The sequence below is a fragment of the Mastigoproctus giganteus genome, chromosome 7, assembly GCF_048544385.1.
Source record: "Mastigoproctus giganteus isolate SK-2022 chromosome 7, ASM4854438v1, whole genome shotgun sequence".
Classification (NCBI taxonomy): Eukaryota; Metazoa; Arthropoda; class Arachnida; order Uropygi; family Thelyphonidae; genus Mastigoproctus; species Mastigoproctus giganteus.
This window is the reverse complement of record NC_143581.1, coordinates 84,387,385-84,411,407: the sequence shown is the minus strand read 5'-3', so window position 1 is coordinate 84,411,407 and position 24,023 is coordinate 84,387,385. Positions and strand designations below refer to the sequence as shown.

General features: G+C 41.0%; 1 protein-coding gene across 1 annotated transcript in view; it reads left to right on the top strand.

Annotated features, from left to right (window-relative positions):
• Positions 1 to 24,023, top strand: part of nonC (serine/threonine-protein kinase Smg1) — a 1,411,261-nt gene that overhangs the window by 282,552 nt on the left and 1,104,686 nt on the right. The gene's annotated exons all lie outside the window — the stretch shown is intronic.

Below are 24,023 nucleotides of genomic sequence, written 5' to 3'. Positions count from 1 at the left end.
AGTACCTTGGAGGCAAAAGGAAACATACAGTGTATAATTTGGGCAACTGAGATGAACTGTGGTTAAATCAACCGATAACTGAGATTCTGTCAGAAAGGGTACATGTGGTTTGGCAGAAATGGTCATCATTGAGATTAGAACTGAGACCAAGTATATTTATGAAATGAACTAGGAAGTGTTTAGGAGGTTTGCATCTTTTCACAGAGGTTTGCTCTGTTAGTTTTACAATTCATGGTTATTCAGTATTAAGAAAAAAGGGGAGGGGAACTGCTGTATGAAGTAACGAAATGAAATCTTTGGATCTGACGTACACATGTGAATTATATACCCAGATGCTTACCATAACGTGGTCTCGACAATGCCCCCAGCATACACACTACTCCGACTCCTTTCAGTCATTATTTGGCAGAGCAGAGGCTGATCTGGCTGATCATTAGCTGATCTGGGAGCCTCCTAGAGAGTTACCAATAGGTTCGGTCTGGTGTAATGATTAATGGCTGACCTGCGGACACTGTCCCCTCGATGTGGGCACCTGTACGTGGTGAGGGGACCTCCCAGTGATGCTGCTGGATCTCCAGACTAGCATCACTGGGATCCAATGCCCACAGCCCAGGTTCAGGTTCCAGGCTAACATCAATGCAATCCGGCGTGTTTGCCGTGCGCTGCGACCTGTGGAAATTCAGAAAGGGGGATCCTGGTGGTTGAGGGGCCCAGCTTCAATACACCGCTTTGGCCCCTGCTTCGACAAGACGGGTGGTCCTGGAAGGCCCGGCTAGGATCAATCGACTTGTAGGCTCGCCTGCGAGGGTCAACCGTGTCAATGTCATGGCCCTACCCTCATGGTCCGAGGGACAGGATTCAGGCTGGTGGCGGTGCGGGTATGGTGTCTGGGTAGCCCTGGCGTTCCACTCCCGAGTGGAACGCCACTACCCGGCATGCAATAAATGCATGCCGGGTAGTGGCCGTCCCTTTGGGCTCCATGGTGGGTGGGGAGCCCGGGCACTGAACCATTTCAAAACTTTATGAATCCTGATAAACTTATTTCTTCAGGGGCCCCAGCTCGGTCCCTATCTGAAAATATAGACACAGACAGCACTATTGCTACAAAGAGGCAGCGGACTGAACTACCATTAGGGCCTATACCACGGTTCTTAATTATGCACTCCACCAACGAAAAACCGATTAGTAAAATGTCACCTTTCTTTATACAGAAAGGGTTAGATGGGTTAGCAGGTTCACCCAAATCAGTTAAGAGGCTCCGTTCTGGGGATCTCTTGATTGAAACTAAAAATGACAGGCAATCTGAACATCTACTCCGAGTAACATCAATCGGAGGAATCCCTATAACAGTGACACCACACAGAACACTAAATTCATCGAGAGGTGTAATTTCAGAGTGGGACCTTCTCGACGTAACCGAGGAGGAAATCTGCTTGGAATTGAAGTCACAGGGGGTTATTGCCATCAAGAGAATTAATGCGCATAGGGATGGGAAACTGGTTAAAACCAGAAACATTATCCTGACATTCGATTCACCTAAATCTCCTGATGAGACTAAAGCTGGATACATAAACTGCCCAGTGCGTCCATATGTTCCGAACCCTTTACGGTGTTTCAAATGCCAGAAATATGGACACTCACAAATGGCCTGTCATGGTTCCCTTGCATGCGCTCAATGTAGTGCAAAGGACCACGAAATAACTGGATGTTCAGCTACAAAAGCTGCATGTATTAACTGCAATGGAGAACACCCTGGATATTCAAGAGCTTGCCAGCAGTGGAAGGAAGAAAAGGAAATACAACGACTAAAGGTAGAACTTAACATCTCATACCAAGAGGCCAGGAAAGCAGTTAAACCAGTAAGTAGCGGCAAAGCAACATACGCCGAAAAGGTATCCAATAAATGCTCGATTGGCACCCAAATGGATATGACTGTGCCACCAAAAGAGTCATTCACGCCCATCGCCCGCTGTCTATTAAGTTCAGTAAAACCAGCAGAGAAATCTCAGTCAGCTGCCACTCCAATATCGGTACCTCCCAATGCTCAAGCACTATCAAAAGCGAGCACTAAAGTAACAGTACAAAAAAATCAAGAGCCCATGCCAGGACAAGAAAAAACAAATCCAAGACTGATAAAAGTAAGCCCTCAGCACCTCGGAAGACGCCTGATGGACCCACCAAGCCAAAATAATGGCTAAAATCCTACAGTGGAACTGTCGTGGATTCCGACGAAACATTAATGACATCAAGGCACTTCTACAAAAGTACAAGCCATCGTGCTTTTGTGTACAGGAAATCTATTTAAAGGCAAATGATGACCCCACCATACGTAACATTACGATCATTCGTAAAGACAGAATTGGGGACGAAATGATAAAACATCTGTCACCACATTCTAAAAATCACCTATTAATTTTGTTTAACAGAATTTTTCTTTATAAACAATTTCCGGATTCCTGGCGGAAAGCAATCGTTCTTGCCTTCCCAAAACCAGGAAAGGATCCTAGATATCCAAGTAACTATCATCCTATTGCTCTGACAAGCTGTTTGTGCAAGGTCCTGGAAAGAATGGTAAATGCCCGCCTTGTGTGGTTTTTGGAATCAAATGATCTGCTTTCCAGGACACAGTGCGGCTTCCGAAGAGACAGAACCACTTTGGATCATTTAATCCGACTTGAAACATACATTCGTGACTCTTTTATTAAATCCGAGCATCTGGTAGCAGTTTTCTTTGATATTGAAAATGCGTACGACACAGCCTGGTGATTTGGAATATTAAAAGACCTCTACAACTTTGGTCTTAGGGGGTAACCTTCCTCTCTTTATCAAAAACTTCCTTTCGAATCGTCATTTTCAAGTGCGTTTAGGATCCACTCTCTTGAGAGAGTTCTGTCAGGAAGAGGGAGTCCCACAAGGGTCCGTTCTAAGTGTCACACTTTTTGCAATCAAAATAAACTATCACGGAACAACTTCCGCCCACGATAAACAATGCCCTCTATGTTGATGACTTTACTATATTTTGTCTTTCATGTAATATGAGGGTCATTGAAATGCAACTGCAGAAAACCATTGATCACCTTACATCTTGGTCATTGGCTAATGGGTTCAGATTTTCATCACAGAAGACCGTTTGTGTACACTTCTGTCGCAAATGTAATCTTCATCCTGAACCAGATTTAAGGCTTGGACAAAATAACATCCCAGTCGTAGCAGAAGTCAAATTCCTTGGACTTATTTTCGACAAAAAGTTGACATTTCTTCAACATATTCGTCAGCTTAGGACAAGGTGTGTTAAAGGGCTTAACATCCTTCGTGCCCTTTCGTCAACTTCATGGGCCGCAGATCGCTCTACCCTTCTTCGTCTCTACTGAGCCCTTGTCCATTCTAAACTCGATTGTGGGTCCCAGGTATATGGATCTGCTAGAGACAGTGTACTTCGGTGGTTAGATCCAGTACACCATCAGGCCATTCGGACAGCCACAGGAGCATTTCGCACATCTCCAGTCCAAAGCCTCTACGTTGAAGCAAACGAACCATCCCTATCTTTTCGACGTAAGCAGTTGTCTTTACATTACACCTTTAAATTGAAAGCCCTGCCTGATCATCCCACATGGCATCAGTTTTTGAGCCACGTTGGGAAAATCTCTATAATGCCCGTTGGACTGCCAACAGACCTTTTGGTATTCGGATCCAAGGGCTATTAAATGAACTAAACATGACGGTAGACAACGTTGCCCAGTCACCAAGGCAACTCCTTCCACCCTGGTATGCACATTTGCCAATGTGTGACTTCTCCCTCAAGATCATGGAGAAGGCTAATACATCGGCGGCCGTCTATCAACAACTCTTCACCACATAGAGAGCAGTACTCTGACTTTCTGCCAGTCTATACAGATGGCTCAAAGTCAGAATCTTATGTGGGATCTGCTGTCATATTTCCTCACAAGACATTATCATTCAAGATACCGCAAGAAGCTAGCATTTATACTGCAGAGTTGCATGCAATTGAAATAGCCCTTGAGTTCATTATAAATAGCGATTACCAAAGGTATATGATTTACTGTGATTCATTGAGCGTGTTACAGGCTCTAGTATCGATGAGGTACAACTCTCATCCGGTCCTGTCCCGGATCCGGCAGATGGTTTGTTCTGCCTTTGAAACAGAATTTGACATTCACTTTTGCTGGATCCCAAGCCACATTGGGATCCGGGGAAATGAATTAGCTGATACTGCTGCCAAATCAGCCATTTCCCTGGATAGTCATTGCTTGTCAGTCCCCTGTACAGACTACACGCAAATAATATGCTCTAAATTATATTCCCAATGGCAAGACTCTTGGCACGGACAGACCGCGAATAAACTACACCATATTAAGCGTGTAATCATGCAATGGCAGTCCAGTCTACGCAGGGTCCGAAAAGAGGAAGTTGTTCTTGCTCGGCTCCGCTTAGGTCATAGCCATCTAACACACTCCTTTTTGCTGAGGGCGGATGGCCCACCTATGTGTGAGATGTGTAACGTTATTTTAACTTATTGTTGAATGTCCTGTCTTTAGACAATCTTTTTCTAGAACTTTTAATAATCTGGCTGAACCATTTACACTCAGTCAGATTTTAGGTGACAGAGACAACATGTCTGACGTTTTTAATTTTTTACACTCGATCAATTTATACACAAAGATTTAAGTTTATATTTTATACCTTTTATATAACCTTTAACCATAGTATCATTTTTACCTTTTTGACATGGTAGCCTGTTCTAAGGCTGACCAATATTTTTGTATTAGTTTTATTTTTGATTTGGCGCATTATGGCCACAGCTGCCAATGAGGCATTAATAAACCAAATCCAAACCAAAGCGGACACCGTTTTAGTGCTGTGCCCTTGAAATGTAAGGAAGTTTGGATTTTGCCGTGGTGTTCATCATAACCTTAAAGGACATCAATCATACTACATGATGGAAGAGATGAGAGAGGGTTGCCCAGAACTTTGCTCTGGAGACTAAACATGGGTTCCACCACAGTGTAAACTAAATTATGTGAATTACTTATATTCCACTAATGTTCAATTTTTGTAATGATTTCCAAAAGGTAAATTAAAAATTACAAACAAAACAACGTAAACTTGTTTTATATTAGTAATGTGAAACAAATTAAAAAATATCACATTATTTTTCACATATCTATTAAAATATTCATCATAAGTTGACATACTCTTCTGCTACCATGTTTTATTATTGATATCATTAATAAATGACATCAACATGGGAGAAGATGAGTATGTCATAATTTTATCTATTTATTATTAATCTTAAGTTGATATTTAAGTAAAAGAAGAAATGGCTAATTAAGTTCAGGGAAAAAATCTTGTACGAAAGCCATAAAAAGTTATTGTATGTGTTGGGCATTAGTCTCTTTCTGTGCATAGCTGCGAGCAAACTGGTTTTGATATTTACTGCACTTCACTTCAAGACAATGCTTTGCTTTGTCTTGAAGTTTTGGGGGCTTGAAAGGTTTTGGGGGCACCACCCCAGATGTGGGAACAATATTCCATGGCAGGGCGGATTTGCGATTTATACAGAGTGAGCAGCTGTTTGGAAGAAAAGTAACGCCGAGAGCGAAAGAGAAAATCAAGTTTTTTAGATGCAGAGGAAGCAATATTTGTAATGTGCTTGTGCCAAGAGAGATTAGAAGTCAGGGTAATACCCAAAAGAGATATATCACTTTGCCTAGAAATCGGAGTGTCACTAAAGATAAGCATAGGAGCAGAAGAATCCTTTTTGCGAGATATAAGACAAGACTGAGTTTTAGAAGGGTTGAAATCAACTAAGTTGTCTTTGCCCCACTGGAGAATTACCCGAAGATCGGCATTTAAGGAATTGGTAGCAGATTTTCGAGAAGTTGAAGCTGATTGAGCAGGACAAGGTTTCTCAAAATGGAAAGTGGAATGCAATGTGCTATCATTGGCAAAACTATGGATAGGATTTCCAGTCAATGGAAGAAGGTCATTAATATACAAGAGGAAAAGAGTGGGGGAAAGAACTGAACCTTGGGGGACACCGGCATTAGTGGAGAAGTTAGAAGACAGAGAGCCATCTACCATCACCCTCAGTGAGCGATCAGAGAGAAAACTGGATAACCAATTACTAAAAACAGTTGGTTAACCAAAAGATGGAAGCTTGTTTAGAAGACCTTTATGCCAAACACGATCGAAAGCCTTTGAGATGTCAAGAGCAACTACTTGTGTTTCACCGAACCATTGAATTAGTCCATAAATGGGTAATATAAGCCAGAATATCACCAGTGGATCGACACTGATGGAATCCATACTGGCGATCGTTGATCAAACGCAAGGTTTCTAGGTAGTTTAAGAGTTGGCGGTTAATTGATTTCTCCATTACTTTAGAAAGAGTAGAAGGAATTGCAATGGGACGATAATTGGATGGGAGGGATTTGTCACCCTTTTTAGGAACTGGCTGGATATGAGCAAATTTCCAAGCAGAAGGAAAAACACCTTTGGAATAAGAATGTGAAAAAAGGCGGCAAAGAATAGGAGTAAGTTCAGGAGCACAGGTTTTAAGAACAAGTGGAGAAATACCATCAGGACCTGGAGCTTTCTTAGCATTAAGATTCATCAAAATCCTTCTGATATCCTTTTGACAGAAGACCACAGGAAGCATTGAATGGGGCGTGTTGGGAATGGTGGGAGGTGTTTTACCAAGATCATTAATACATGAGCTGGATGAAAAATGGGATGCTAGCAGGTCAGCTTTATCCTTGGCTGAAGTGACAACAGAACCATCTGGTTTGGACAGAGGTGGGAGCAGTGATGGGCAAAAGTTGCGGCCAATAGCTTTGGCAAGAGACCAGAATGCTCGGCTATCATTAGGGCAAGAAGCAAGTTTTCTACTCTTAGCCTGTTGAAACTCAAGTTTGGACTGATTAATAACTGCTTTACAATTGTTGCGAGCTTTGGTGTAAGCAGAAAATGAAACTGAAGAATTAGAAAAGCAAATTACGATATGCAACATTCTTCTCTTGAACAGCCTTAGCATATTTATTGGAAAACCAAGGTTTAGATAAAGGACGAGATTTTAAAGTGGAGTGTGGGATAAAGGATTCCATTCCTGCAAGAATAATTTCACTGACATGATCTGAGCAAACGTTGACATCAGAAGTTTTGAAACAGTAATCCGACCAAAGAAAAGAAGTCCCACAGGTCATCCCATTTTGCCTTCTTGTAATGCCAAACAACACAAGGTTGGGAATAGCCATGATATAAAGGTTCCATTGGAGAAGAGACAATCACCAAGTTGTGATCTGAATTGCCTAAAGAATCTCTCACTTTGACCGTGTACTTAGAAGGGTTGTTTGTGAGAAAAAGATCAAGCGTATTGGCTGTATGATTAGAATTGTCCGGTATTCTTGTAGGTAAATGAACAATCTTTGCTAGATCATTAGTAATTGCAAAAGCCTCAGCATCTCGACCTGCTGGGTCGGTGTGACTAGAAAACGGAAGCCAGCCGGAGTTGTGAACATTAAAATCACCAAGGAAAATTACCTCACTGTTAGGAAAGTTGGACTGGAGAAAGTCAAGTTGCAAAGAGAGGAAGTCAAAGAGTTCCAAGTGATTAGTGGAGTTGGGAGAACGGTAGAGACAACAGATGAATTTTGCACAGTGAGGTAGAGAGATTTTAAGCCAGAGAAGATCAAAGAGAGGAGATTCCAAATTGCCAAATCTCTGACAGGGAATATCAGAACAGACATATGCACAAGTACCACCTTTGAGGCGAAAGGAATCATACAGCGAATAATTTGGGCATCTGAGATGAGCAGTAGTTGAATCAACTGATAACTGAGATTCTGTCAGAAAAAGTACATGGGGTTTGGCAGACTGCAAGTGGAAATGGACATCATTGAGATTAGAATTGAGACCACGTATATTTGTGAAATGAATTAGGAAGTGCTTGGGAGGTTTAGATCCTTTCGCAAATAAGCTTGCTCTATTAGTTTGACAATTCATGGTGTATTCAATAGTAAGAAAAAGTGGGTGGGACATGCTGTATGAAGTAATGAAATTTTTGTATATGGCGTACACATGGTAAGAATATACCCAGGTCCTTGACATAACGTGGCCTCGACAATGCTCCCCGCATTCACACTACTCGGACTTCTTCCAGTCACTATCATGGCAGAGTAGAGGTAGCAAGATTATACACTAGCTGATCCAGAAGCCTCCTAGAGAGTTATCAATAGTTTCGGTCCGGTGTACTAACTAACGGCCGGCCTGCGAACACCGTTTTAGAGCTGTACCCACGAAATGTATGGAATATTGGATCTCGCCACGACGTTCATCATAACCTCAAAAGTCATCAATCATACTGCATGATGGAAGAGATAGGGAATGGCATTGTACTACTTCGAATATGTAACACTTCAACCGAAGGAGAATACTGTTGTTACTTATTTTCAGTGGATACCACCACCTAGATGGCGCCGTTTCAGGGCTATTTGGCCCTTCTTCGGTGGGTGGGTAGAACAATGCCGCTATTGCAAATTTGCTAATCTATAATTGGCTGTGTATAAATGATGCAAGTGCACTAAAATATACATAGTTTAACTCTTTCGTAGCTTGAGGTATAAGCCCTTAATGCATTAGAGACTGGGTAAGGATATTGATTAGCAGTGGCCAATGCTGCAAGAACGTAAGCTTATATAAAAAAAACACCCTCTTTCCATTCCACCTATTCATTTCTTCCAATAGTTTCCTGTCAATAGTTTCTTCCTTGAATTTATTTAAGCTATCAGCTTCCACCAAAACATATGGAAGTTTATTCCAGCAATCAGCCACCTGCTGACTACACATCTATTCTACAACTGTCCTTCCTCAATTTCAATTTATGCTCCCTCATGTGTGAGTAGTTCGGTCAAGAAAAAGAATCCCATTAGCATTGAGGTTGATCAGTTTATTAAAAACCTTAAACACCTCAATCAGATCATCTTGCAGGTGCCTACTCTCTAGAAGCTGAAATTTGCAGAACATGAAACCTTTCTTGGTAATAGCAACCCTCTGCTCCTCTCACCAATCTTGTTGCCCTTCTCTGTACTTGTTCCATCAGATCTACATTCTTCATAAAATGAGGCTTCCAGACCTATATGCAGTATTCAAGATGTAGCCTCACCACTGCCTTATACAATGGGAAAATCACATTTTTTCCCTGATAGCAAAATTCCTGTACAGTGGTACCTTGGATTGCGAGTAACTTGGTCTGCGAGTGTTTTGCAAGACGAGCAAAATTTTTTAATAAATTTTAACTTTATAAACGAGCGAGGTCTTGCTGAGCGTCACGTGATCACATGCTGATCGGGTAATCGTCCCGCATGTTCGATCTCAGTCGGCATACCTCATTCGTATACAGTCACCATCGTAGTGAACCTTCGTGCTAGCGTTGTGACCACGTGTATGTGCATAAAGCATTTTTTTTATTTTGTGTTCAAATGTAGTGACTGTTCTTTATTAACTGTACACTACGAAAATGGCCCCAATGGAAAAAAGGGTTGAAAAGGAAGGCGGTAAGAAGAAGGAGTGATTACGGTAGAAATTAAGAAGAAAATCATCGGGAAGCATGAACAAGGTATGAAAGTGGCCGCCATCGCAAGATTTTATAAGAAGTCTACGTCAACGAATTGCACAATATTAAAGAAGAAACAAGAACTAAGGGGACTAGATGTAGCAAAAGGAGTCACGAAAATATCAAAGCAATGGCCACGTATTCTGGAAGATGTAGAAAAGTTGCTTTTGGTGTGGATAAACGAGAAGCAACTAGCAGGTGATACTGTGACCGAGAACTTGATCTGTGAGAAGGGAAAGGCCTTGTATGCCGACCTCGTAAGTAAACTGCCAAGTACATCTACAGAAAACGAAGAAGGCTTCAAGGCGAGCAGGGGATGGTTTGAAAACTTTAAGAGGAGAAGTGACATCCATAGTGTTGTGAGGCACGGGGAGGCTGCGAGTTTGGACGATAAGGCAGCTGAGGCGTTCGTTGCAGAGTTCCAGAAGCTCGTGCTTTCCGAGTGTTACCTGCCGCAACAAGTTTTTAATTGCGATGAGACGGGGCTTTTTTGGAAAAAGATGCCAAAGAGGACCTACATTACAGGAGAAGAGAATGCAATGCTCGGTCACAAGCCCATGAAAGACCGTCTCACCCTCTTGCTGCGTGCTAATGCAAGCGGTGATTTCAAAGTCAAGCCCCTGCTCGTGTATCATTCTGAGAATCCACGAGCCTTCAAGAAATACAAAGTGCAGAAGAGCCAATTGCCGACCGGGCTAGCCGAGTGGGTAAAGTACCTGCCCGGCAACCCAAAGGTCGCGGGTTCGATTCCCGCCTCGGGCTTGGATCAAAGTACTGCAAAAACCTTGGGAGGTGCAATATGGCCACAGAAGCCGATGCGCCAATAACTACCAAATCAAAAAAAAAAAAAAAAAAAAAAGAAGAGCCAATTAAACGTTATGTGGAGGTCCACCAGCAAGGCTTGGGTCACTCGTATCTTGTTCGTTGAGTGGATCAACGAGGTCTTCGGTTCTGCAGTGAAGAAATAGCTTTTAGAAAAAAAACTGCCACTCAAAGTCTTGCTGGTTATGGATAATGCTCCTGCTCATCCTCCAGGCCTTGAGGACGACTTACTGGAAGAATTCTAGTTCATTAAGGTCAAGTTCCTTCCTCCCAACACTACTCCATTACTCCAGCCCATGGATCAGCAGATCATTTCGAACTTTAAAAAGCTTTACATCAAGGCACTCTTTCAGCGATGCTTCGAGGTGACCAAAGGAACTAACCTTACCCTCTGAGAGTTTTGGAAAAATCATTTCCACATCATAAACTGCCTCAAGATCATCGATAAAGCCTGGGATGGGGTCACCAAGAGAACCCTCAATTCTGCTTAGAGAAAACTGTGGTCTGATTGCGTTGAGGGGTTTGCTCATAAACAGGAGCTGCCAGTTGTCAATGAAATTGTGTCCTTGGGGACGACCATGGGACTGGAGGTGAATAAGGACGGCATTCAAGAGCTGGTGGAGGAACATGGCTGGGAGTTTACAACTGACGACTGATGGATCTGGATCGCGAGCAACAGCAAGAGGTTATGGAGGGGATCTCGTCTGAGGAGGAGGAGAAGAAAAAAATGGAGACACCCCTCTCTTCAAATGCGATTAGGGAGGTGTGTAAAATGTGGGAATCAGTGCAAAATTTTGTAGAAAAGCACCACCCAAATAAGGCTGTGGCAGTGCGAGCGATGAATCTGTTTAACGACAATGCAATGTCATATTTCCGTGAAATCCTCAAAAGGAAGCAAAAGCAAGTGTCATTGGATAGGTTCCTTGTTAAAGTCGCACAAAAAGAAAAAGTCAACAGATAGCAGTGATTCCGTTAGTGACAGTGAAAGTCGTCCTACCCAATAATTAATAAATTCATTGCTTTATGTAATTTAAATATTAAAAATGTAAAAAGGTGTGTATGTATTTTGTATTAATAATTTTTTACAATATATGAATATTTTTGAGTTTTGGAACAAATCATCTGGGTTTCCATTATTTCTTATGGGGAAATTCGCCTTGATATACGAGTGCTTTGGATTACGAGCACGTTTCCGGAACGAATTATGCTCGCAAACCAAGGTACCGCTGTATATCATTGATAAATTTCACGATAATTGTAATTCATTGATAAATTTCATGAGCTGTCCACATCCCATCTGCACTGCTCAGAGAACTTATCTTCCTGCACAATTACTACCAATTCTTCAGTTTCCACTACTCTCTTAGTGTAGTACCACACAGTTGGTACATTACTCTGGAGTTTCTGCTACCCATATGTAGTTCTTTGCAATTGTCAATGTTAAACTTTAATTGCCATTCATTAGCACTTCTGCCTAATTGTTTTTAGCTCCCGTTGCAGTAACATACCATCATTTGTGTTATTATTATTATTGCTCTTATATTATTTTTCCCTGATTGGGGATTCCTCCTCGTGATGGGGATTGCTACCAAGTACATAGGGTGGTTGTTGTTACGTCTGGTGTTACTTCATCGAGGAACTCTTTTACTATCCTACAAGTGTTCAGGATTGCGACTTTCTGGAGTTCGCTGCGAGACCTATTGCTTCTAGGCTGTTATGTAGAGTCTTTGGCACCATACCTGTGGTTGACACGATGATCGGCATGGTTGTTACTTGTTCCAAAACACATCTCTTTGATCTCCTGTCTTAGGTTTGTGTACTTCCTGATTTTTCCCCATGGTTTTTTTGCAGGTTGCCAGTGTTGGGTGTCACTGTATCAATCAGATAGTTAGTCTTTTCCTTCTTGTCCACAAGGGTTATATCTGGTCTGTTGTGCAGGATTGTCCTACCCATTATTATGGTGCAGTCCCAGTACAGCTTGGGGGTTGGGGTCTCTAGTACTGCCTGTGGTTCGTACTTGTACTATGGTACACTTTCTTTGGTCAACCGGTATTTTCTTGCTAGCTTCTGATGTATTATCTTTGCTACCTGGTCGTGTCTATGAGTGTACTCAGTCTGGGTGATCACCTTGCACCCCGTGGTGATGTGTTGGATTGTTTCTGAGGCCAGGTGGCATCATTGACATGTATCACTGGATACTCTGGGCTCCTTGGCGACGTATTTTCTATAATTTCTGGTGTTGATTACCTGGTCTTGGATGGCGAGCATGAATCATTCAGTCTTGGGGAAGAGCATCTCGCTCGTGAGCTATGCATTGGAAGCAGTTTTATCTATGTGATCTTGATGGAGATCATTGTAGTGTCTGCCCTGGAGTATCTTCTCTGCCCATCTTTCTAGCTTCGTTTGTACCTCCTTTTGGGGGTTTGTACCTCCTTTTGTGGGGGGGGGACTCCTCGCTTAGGTTGAGTGGGGTATACCACTTGTCTATCTTTCCTATGGCCTGGTGGAGTGCTGCTGTGTGTGTTTCTGGAAGTAATCCTTCAGATTAACTATCGCTGTCTTCTGTTGCTCAATATGGTCTATCATGCCCCTTCCTCCTCCCTGGGCAATTGTCAGTTCTCTCCATGGCAGAACTTGGGTGGTGTTGGCGGCTCTTGGTCATCATTATCCTTGTCTTTCTCATGATATTCTCCAGCTCGGTGTTAGTCCAATCTATGACACCGAAGGAGTATGTTAGCACTGGGACTGCATAGGTGTTTACGGCTTTAACTGTGTTCCCTCCATTCAGCTTTGCTTTCAGCCAGTTTCTGAGCCTCTGATGGTATTTTTCAGTCAGGCAGGCCTTAATTTCCTTGTGCTGTAGCTGTTGAACCTGCATCATCCCCAAATATTTGTAGGCCTCTCCCTCTGCCTGGCTTCGATCTCTTTAGTTATTTCAAAATCACTTAGCTCCCTGTTAGAGTTTGATAAACTTCTGGCATGCACTTCCCTAAAGAATTCTTCATGTGCAAATGTAGATGCAAATACTCATTCAGTTTGTCAGCAACCTGAGCATGTTCACCAACGGTCAAAACCATCATATCAAGTCGACCAATTTAGCATTAGTAGAGGCATTTGATGCAAGAAAGCAAGCTTATGCAGCATCAGCCAAAAAAAAAAAAAAAAAACAACCCACTTCCACTTCACCCCTCTGTTCGTTCAAAATACCTGTCCAGCTGAGCCTTAAACTTATTTAGGCTATCAACCTCCACCACAAGGGATGGCAGTCTGTTCCACCAACCAACCACCTGCTGGCTAAAGGCAAATTTCCGCACGTCTATCCTACATCTGTCTTTCCTCAATTTGAATTTATGCCCTCTCAGGTGATTTTTCTGAGCTAGAGGAAGAATCCCATCAGCATTGACCATGCTTAAACCATTCAAGGCTTTATACACCTCTATCAGATCACCTTGCTGGTGCCTAGTCTCCAGACACTATAATTTGCAAAACTTAAGCCTTTCTTCGTAAGAGCACCCCTTTGTTCCATTCACTAATCTTGTTGCCCTTCTCTGTACTCGTTCCAGCAGCTCTACATCCTTCTTGAAATGAGGCCTCCAGACCTGTATACAGTACTCTAGGTGTGGCCTGACCATTGCCTTGTACAATGGAATAATCACCTCCTTATCCCTGCTGGAAAAATTCCTGTATATCATTGACAATACTCCATGAGCTACTCTTGCAGCCCGTCTGCACTGCTCAGAGAACTTCATATCTGCCTGCACAATCACCCCCAAGTCCCTTTCATTCTCTACCACTGTCAGTGTAGTACCACAGAGTTGATACGTTGCTCTGGGGTTGCTGTTTCCCATGTGTAGTACTTTACATTTGTCAATGTTAAACTTCATTTGCCAGCTCTCAGCCCATCTGCTCAACCTTTCCAGATCCTGTTGCAGCAGTGTAGTGTCAGTAGTGTCCTTGACAACCCTGCCAGCCTTTGTATCATCTGCAAACTTGGACATTAAGCTTGATATACCATCATCAATATCATTTATAAATACAGAAAACAATAATGGACCCAACACTGAGCCCTGAGGGACTCCACTAATAACATTAGTCCACGATGAGCAGTGTCCATTGATTACCACTCTCTGTCTTCTCCCACTCAACCACCCCTTTATCCATAGCAGCAATTTGCCTCCAATGTCACACTGCTCCAATTTGTGCAGCTGTCTTCCATGTGCAACAGTATCAAAAGCCTTTCTAAGATCCAAGTATATAATATCAAAGTTATTCCCTGCATCCACTTCTTTTGTGACTGCATCATAGTATCCAATCAAGTTGGTCAGGCAAGACTTCCCCTTAACAAAACCATGCTGTGTCTGAGCTATAACTGAAGTCTTGTCTAAATGATCCTGCAGTGCTTCTTTAACCAGTGCCTCCATTAATTTTCCTGGAACAGAAGTTAAGCTCACAGGTCTATAGTTACTTGTGGCAGCCTTTGATCCTCCTTTGTGAATTGGGGTCACATTTGCACATTTCCAGTCTATGGGTACCTCCCCTGAGTCCAAGGAAGCTCTCATAATTATGGCTAAGGGTTTGCTTACTTCCTTTGCTGCCTCCTTTAATATAACTGGATAGATCCCATCCACCCCGGGTGCCTTTCTTGTGTTTATCTTCAACAGTTTCTCCTCCACTTTACTCCCAGTTACTTCAAGATTCTGTAGCTTACTGCTAGAGTTGAATACACCTCTGGCATTCCCCTTGCTGAATAACTCCTCATGTGTGAATGTCGATGCAAAATATTCATTTAGTTTGTTAGCTACCTGAGCAGGATCATCAACAGTTGACCCATCAATATCAAGTGGACCAATCTGATTCATCCCCTTCCTTCTAGAGTTTACATAAGTAAAGAACTCTTTGCTGTTTTTCTTTGCATCCCTTGCCAAGGATTTCTCGTAATCTGCCTTCGCCTGCCTAACCTCCTTTGTAACTTGGGTTGCATATCAACTTGTATCTATCATAGGCTTCTGTGTCATGTGTTAATTTGTAAGTATCCCATGCATTTTTCTTCTCTGCCATATGCCTCATTAGTTCATCTGACATCCATTTTGGCCTAAACTTGGCTTTAATTAATCCCCTTCCTTATAGTGTTTACATAAGGAAGGGGGGGAAGTCTTTGCTATCTTTCTTTGCATCCTTTGCCAAAAATTTCTCATAATCTGCCTTCATTGTTTAACCTCCTTTGTGATGTGGTTATAGACTAATTTATATCTACCATTGACTTCTGTGTTGCCTGGTAATTTATGTGCATCTCATGCATTTTTCTTCTCTGCCATGAGTCTCATTAGTTTGTTTGACATCCATTTAGAGACTTATACTTTGAATGGTATTTCTTAGTTGGTATGAAAAGCCAAGTAGCTTCTATGGTTAATTCTTTGAATAATTCCCATTTAGCATTTGCTGAAGGTAACATCCTCAGTTGGTCCCAATGTATATAATTTAAAAACTGTCTAAGACTACTGTTGTCATCTTTATGAACCCTTACTTTCTTCAAGATTAACTTGAAGATTTACTTAAAGATGTAACTACCATCAAGGGTAGTTACATCTTTAAGTAAATCCAACATTAGTACACTGTGATCATTAGTACACTGTGATCAGTGTTTTTTTTATCTCCTTGTAATCAGATTAAGAGGATTACTCCCTCTGATTTTCTCTCTAACACGTTGCTGTAGAAAATAGTCATTCAATAAATCCACAGAAGTCCTGCTAATGTGTCAGTGACCAACCCACCAGTACCAATCATTATCTGGAAAGTTAAAATCTCTCATTATAAGACATTCTTATCTACTGGCCTGCTCAATTTCTCTGTGCAGTTGTTCGTTGTACTCATCTGAGTCAGCCCTTTAATTCTCTCCTACTCTCACATTTTCTTTCCCAGTGCTTATAGCTACCCATATCAACTGGATGTATTGTCTTAGATTTTATGTGCTTCTTAACTAAGAATGTAACCCTCCCCCTATCCTGTCTGTGTGGAGTTGGGGACTCTCATGGTGCCACTTGACAATCAACATTATGTCCTTTGTAGGCATTGCGTTTTTCCTATATTATATATATATTATTTATTTTTATATATATATTTTGTTCACTTAGTGTTATTTATTTAGGTTAACTTTATATTACCTTGGGCCACTGACTGCATTTAGGTGTCCAGGGATCTTAAGTTAAACTAGAATAAAGTGAAACAACATAGACACAAATATAATTTCAACATGTTTAATATATAGATTTCAAGCATGAGGTTATACCATATTGTTACAGATAATAAGATGAATTTTCCCGTGTTCTTTTAACTTCACAAGCAAGTTATTTATGACATATAAACCCCTTTCTCTTTTTTTTTCGTATACACAATTGCTACACTTTTACAATAAATCCAATTCTCAGCAAGGGGTCTTTCCTACTTAATTAAACATTTTTCTTTTAGAAATCAGATAAAATTCCCCTTTTTATTACACTTGTCAGTTGAGTCTCCCCCTTTTTTTTTTTTTAGCAGGAATAATACAGCTTGCCTTTACCTTTAATTCCTCTTATCAGGACAAAAATCTAGACATAGTATGAATAAAGTGTACTTACAGTACTTTTTCCCATCGCCAGGTTGGGCCAGTTTCATTTTGATTTTTCCATTCTGGGGCTTGCAATTTGGGACCTTTTTTTCCCTTCTTCCTCCCTTTTAGGACTATCAGACAGGACTCAGGTGCTAGTGGACCATCATATCCTTTTTTCATATCCTTTCACATATACTTAACTACGGTTAGTCGAAAATCACTCAAAATCCTTTTAGCCTACTCTGCTCATTTTCAGCTAATTTTCCCTGATCCAAAACCCTTTTCGGCATACTCTCCAGTACACAACTACTACACAGCCTCTAGACACCTCCAAAGCTTTACCCAAAAGACCAACTCATTTTCCCACCACTCAATTCCTTATATACCAAATTATGTTCTCATTTCCCCTCCCCTTATTTTTGTCCAAGCTTTGATTAATCCTTTTGTCCTTGACCATCTAAAACCCTTTCTGTTCATTTCGCCGTATAATTCCTGGCCTGGCCATTTCCAGGAAAATGGTCTTTTCGAGGAAAACATTCCTTGACCCTTTTTTTTTTTTTTTTTTTGGTGAGCTAAGGCTTACACCTTTCTGTACATATTGTACTCCCCATATTAAAATTCTGCATCCCTTATATCTGAGTGTCACCACATCTGTAATATTCCAACTATGTCTGCACTTTTCTAGACCAGCACTTCAAATTCATCAAATTTATTTACTATGCTTTTAGTATTGATGCACATGGAAGTATACATGCAAGCTCATGCTGCCTCCCTGAAATATAAGGAATATTAAATCTCACCATTCCTATCTCTTTTGTCAAGCAGTATGATATGGGGCTCGGGGTGTCAAGCGATTGTGACTGAGCGAATTCTCTGTGCTTAAAATGCAATTTTCCAAAAAGTGATTCATAGTTCTTTTACGTTCCTGTCCTTAAAAAATTTATTTATTTAATAATAGCTCTTGTTAAAAAAGTACTTTACAGAGCAAGAAAGAAAAGCCTCCTTTCTTTATTTCTTATATATTTATTACTAACACCTACTACTTCTCGCTTGGTCACACCAGGCATTGCCCCTGTCTACCGGTGGCGGGGCCGGAAGCCTTGGCAGAACAGTTAATCTGCCATGGGCCAAAAGGAGCAATTATGGAACACAGTAAGTTTCCTCCATTAGAGCTGACAAGCTCTCGGCCAGACATAGAAAATGAATAGGACAAGTCTCAACCCAAGAGGTTTAAGACCAACTCCTCAGACATAGATTTTCCTGCATTTCTCATAATGCACTCTCTTACAGATCAGCCTCTCACCAAATTGTCTCCTTTTCTTATTCAAAAACACCTCAAAAGTCTTGCAGGATCTCCTAAAACTTGAAGCGACTGCAATCAAGAGACCTACTAGTAGAAACAATCAGCAGGAAACATTCGGAGCATCTATTGAATGTTACAAATTTTCCTGGAATTTCAGTAAAAGTTTCTCCCCATGTACCCTAAACACATCTAAGGGTATTATATCCAGCTGGGACCTATTGAATGTCTCAGAGGAGGAGGAGGAGATAAGTCAAGAACTTCAGGAGCAAAATGTAATTGCAGGAAAAAGAATCATGATTAAAAAGGACAATGCACTCGCACCTACAAGGAATATTATACTCACTTTTAATACCCCAAACCTACCTTCTTCCATAAAAGCAGGTTATCTTCTTTGCTGCATTAGATCCTACATCCCTAATCCATTGAGATGCTATAAGTGCCAAAAGTATGGCCACTCTCAAACGGCATGCAGAGGAAACCCAGTTTGTCCCAACTGTGGGTCCTATGATCATACTCAAAATGATTGTTCAGCAACAGAAATTATCTGCCCTAACAGTAAAGGCAACCATCTCGCTTATTCTAGGACATGCGACAGGTGGAAAACTGAAAAGAAAATTGTGAAGTATAAAATTGAAAATAAAGTAAGCTTTCAAGAAGCGAGAAAATTAATTGCTCCCAGTATTACTAAACGTACATATGCCAGTGTTGCACAAAAATATCAGTCAGTGGCCACCCAGACTGATGTTACAGTCCCTTCAAATACCTCAATTTCTGACTGGCCACGAACTGTTCTCTCCCAGCAACAGGCCAATATTTCCAAACAGTTGAACCAGACAAGCAATACTGCTCCTACAGTACCAGCGAAATCTCCTTCTCTTCCTCCTCCTCCTCCAATGAATGTTGCATCAAATAAGCGAGGCTCAAACATAAAAACGAATATTCAGGACACATCCATGGATAAATTGACTCATCCAGACAGGAAGACCCAGTCTTAGAAATATATGTGGAAGAAGATATGGACACCGGTTGGCCATTCTTCTTCAAAAAAGACAAACCGAAACCTGAATGCCATAAACTAGTCACATCAAAAAAAACAGTCAGATACAGCTTCTCCTACTAAACACCAATAATGCCTTATATTCTTCCATGGAATTGTAGAGGATTTCATAGCAACTTTAACGATATTCAACACTTAACTCTCCGCTATTCAACACCGCTACTCTCCAGTTGGTTTTTGTATACAGGAAACCTGTCTAACTCAAATTTCTGCCAGCATAAAGAACTGCTCTATCTGTCCACATGATCGTAATACTTCAACTTCTGCCTGTGGGGATGTGGCCATTTTGGTCAGCTCAAAGATCCCAACCAAGGAAATTGTTTTGAAAACTGAAATTGAAGTTGTTGCTGTACGTTTGATAACCTAAATTTAGTTAACATTAGTATCAATTTATCTCCCACTAAGTCATACCTTCTCTTACCAAGATCTTGAAAACCTGTTAAAACAGCTACCTTCCCCTGTCTGTCTCTTGGGGGATTTCAATGGCCACCACTCCTTATGGGGATCTACTAAATTGAATAGGCATGGCCGACTGATTGAAACCTTCATAGATAAGCAAAACCTTACCATTCTTAATACCGGTGCACCTATTCACATACAATTGCCAACTGGACAAACTTCTGCAATTGATCTCTCTCTCTCTCTCTCGATATGCTCACCGATTCTGTTTACATTCGTGGAATGGTCTTTTATGGACGATCCCATGGGCAGTGATCATTTTCCAATTATTTGTGATTTGCTCACTGCACAACCACCATTAGCCAAAGCCTGCAAGAAATGGAAGTTCTCTCGAGCCAGCTGAGTCAAATTTCAGTCAGCTGTCACTCTGTATGAGAAATTTATACGAACACAGTCGATAGATGGAGCCACAGATTATATCACTTCACACCTACTATCTGCAGCCAACTGTTCAATTCCATTGTCGAATCCCCAGTCCCGACAGCACCTTAACTATTGGTGCAATGAAGAGTGCACAAAAGCAAAGAAGTTAAAAAATAAAGCATGGAATTTATTTCGTAAATCCCCAACCGCAGCTAATCTTATCAACTGCAAGAAATTAAGGGCCAAAGCACGTCTCATACAGAGGCAAGCCAAGAAGAATTCTTGGATTCGGTTTGCATCTACCATAAATAGAAACACTAACTCCAGATTAATATGGAAGAAAATTAGGCAGATTTTTGGCAAATTTCCAACAACCCCTTCACCAATTCTTTCATGGAATGGGCAAGAACTCTCTGCTCTTGAGGACATAGCAAATGCCTTGGGTAAAACCTTTGCCCAAGTTTCTGTGGCATCAAATTATTCTCCGGATTTCCAGAAAATAAAAACCACAACTGAACTATGTGCCCTCAACTTTAGAACCTCAGTTTCCCTTCCGTATAACCACCTCTTTAATATTCTGAACTTCTACATGCCATTAAAACAACACGCAACCATGCCACTGGGCCAGATGGAATATCTTATATCATGTTACAAAACCTTGGTGACAAAAATTTGCAAATATTGCTGGCCTATTATAACTGAATATTTCTGGAAAACATTTATCCCAGCTCTTGGCATTGCCTTTTTGAAACCTGGAAAAGATCCTACTAGTCCGTACAGTTACAGACCAATTTCTCTCTCCAGTTGCCTCGGTAAATTAATTGAAAAAAATTATCCACAATTGACTTGTTTGGATCATCGAACACCTAATGAGTAAGGATCAGCATGGATTTCGTAAGAACAGGTTAGATCTCATGATCAAAGCTGAGTCTGCAATTCGTAATGCCTTTGTAAAAAAATTAACATCTTGTTATGGTTTCCATAGACATAGAGAAGGCATTTGATACTACATGGCATTCTCAGTGACCTTTATGCTCTTGGTCTACGAGGCAACCTGCCCATATTCATTAGGAACTTTCTCCAGAATCATTTGTTCCAAGTTCAATATCACAACTCACTTTCTGCAACATTTTCACAGGAAGAAGGAGTGCCACAGAGATCTGTACTGAGTGCAACCCTTTTTGCCCTTAGAATCGATTCCATCACAAAAGAACTTCCAAATACTGTTCAGACCTACCTTTATGCCGATGATCTCTCTATCTCTTGCCATTTGCAGAACATAAGATCCATTGAATGGCAACTGCAGATATCCCTGAATGAAGTCCAAAGGTGGGCAAGTTTAAATGGCTATCGTCTATCGCAGCAGAAGACTGTTACGATCCGCTTTTGTAATCTTGTAATAAACGGAAAATGCATACAGATCCTAAACTTCAGATGTCAAACTTTACCATTCCAGTGACTGACATCAGATTCTTAGGATTAATTCTTGACAGGAAACTAAATTTCCTTGAGCACATTAAATTTGTACGTACTTCCTGCCTCAAAAAACTAAACATACTAAGAGCTTTATCTGCCTTGTCTTTTGGAGTAGACCGTACATCTTTGCTGCTCTTATATAGAGCACTGATCAGATCCTGTTTGGGTTATGGTGCTCCACTCTGATTCTGCCCATAAGACTAATCTACTATGGCTGGATCCTATACCTATACAGCATTGCGGATTGCACTTGATGCTTTCAGGACATCTTCTACTCATAGTTTATATATTGAAGCTAATGATTGCCCTCTTTACCTCTGCAGAAAAATGCAAGTTCTCTTGTATATAGAGCACTGATCAGATCCTGTTTGGGTTATGGTGCTCCACTCTATGATTCTGCCCATAAGACTAATCTACTATGGCTGGATCCTATACCTATACAGCATTGCGGATTGCACTTGATGCTTTCAGGACATCTTCTACTCATAGTTTATATATTGAAGCTAATGATTGCCCTCTTTACCTCTGCAGAAAAATGCTGCTTCTGTGTTAAATTAAGTATGCAGCCCGAATACAAAGTTGCTGGCAGCATTCTATTGAGCCATATTTCTTTAATCCACCACTGTAAAATCTTTATAGAAACAAACCCACTAAAATAAGACCAGCAGGTTTACGCCTTATTGAATTAACACAGAGTTGAAATGTTCCTGTTTTCAACAGGCAACAAGTAATGAATTACTCTCAACCACCTTGGACTCCCCCTCTGCAATTAACCTGCAATACTTACCTTCACAAGTGGGGAAAGAATCGCCTACTAATAATCAATGTGAAACAACTCCATGCAAGCCAAATTCAAAAATATGCTGATTTTTTGCCAATATATACTGATGGCGCCAAATCACATTCAGCCATTGGAGCAGCGGCAGTATTTCATTCTACAATCATTTTGGCTGCTCTTCCAGCTCAGTATATATAGCAGCTTCTCAGCAGAACTCCATGCAATAAAGTTAGCCTTAGAAAATCTGAATCACTACCCTTCTGCAAAATACATAGTATACATGGACTTGCTCAGCTCAATTACAGCAATGCAAAATTCCTCCTACCAGGTTCACCCTGTGTTAAATCAAATCAGAAGTCTCTTATTGCAAATTGAAGAATGTTATCAATCAGTGACCTTTTGCTGGATCCCAGCACATTCGGGGATAAAGGGGAACGAACTCGCTGACAAAACTGCTAAAAATCCATCAACTTTTTATTTAAACTCCATCCATGTTCCAGCCTCTGACTACAATCACATCATACAAACAGCATGTCTCACACAATGGAAAGATCTATGGCACCCCAAACCAATAGTAAACTCTGTCAGTTGAAACAGCACACAAAGCTTTGGCACTCTATCACCAAAACAGTGTGAAGAGAGGAAGTGGTACTTGCACGGGCATGAATAGGACATACGTATCTGACTCACCTCCATTTACTCACAGAAGAGGATCCTCCTCAGTGTCCACACTGTTGAGCACATTTATCAGTGAACATATCCTAATTGACTGCCCACAGTATCAACAGGACAGAGCATCTGTCCTGTCTTCCCTGACAAATCTGTGAGAGAACCGATGACATTAAAGCATATTATTGGCGAGGAAGCAAATATCAATGAATTTTTCTCTTTTCTGAAAAAAAATTGGACTTTATCATAAATTCTGAAAGATCACCGTAATAAAAATCAAGACATTACAACTAAATTTTGTTTTTTGCGTTTCATAATGAATAGGTGCACTATAGCCCTAAAAGCTTATGTGCTATTAAACCTCCATAACACACAGACAGTATGATATGGGCCATACTGCATGACAAAAAAGATAGGGCAGTTACTTATATTTACTTTGAACAAACATGTTTTTCACCACATAAATTCTTCATTAATCCATTAGTGCAATAGCCTCAAGTTACGTAGAAGTTCACTAGCTTATAAGTTAGTGCTAGAGCATCATGTCTATATGTAGCCAACTAATGGCATAATTTAAGTATATCTCATATTGCGAATACCTTCATAAGGAGTTACCATGATATTGCACTACCTAGAATAAGTAATGTTTCACCAGTGGAGAAGACTACTATTATTGATTTTCAGCGGATACCACCACCCAGACAGTACCGTTTTGGAGCTTGTTGGCTCCTCATCGGTGAGTGGGCTGTTGTTTGTTATTTGGTTTTTAGGAGCATTAGCAACTAAGGCCATATTGCTCCGGGGATATGCGGTGGTCATTCCCTGACATTTCCGCATCCTCTGTATTTGGTGGTCATGGGCTCGAACCCCGGTCTAATC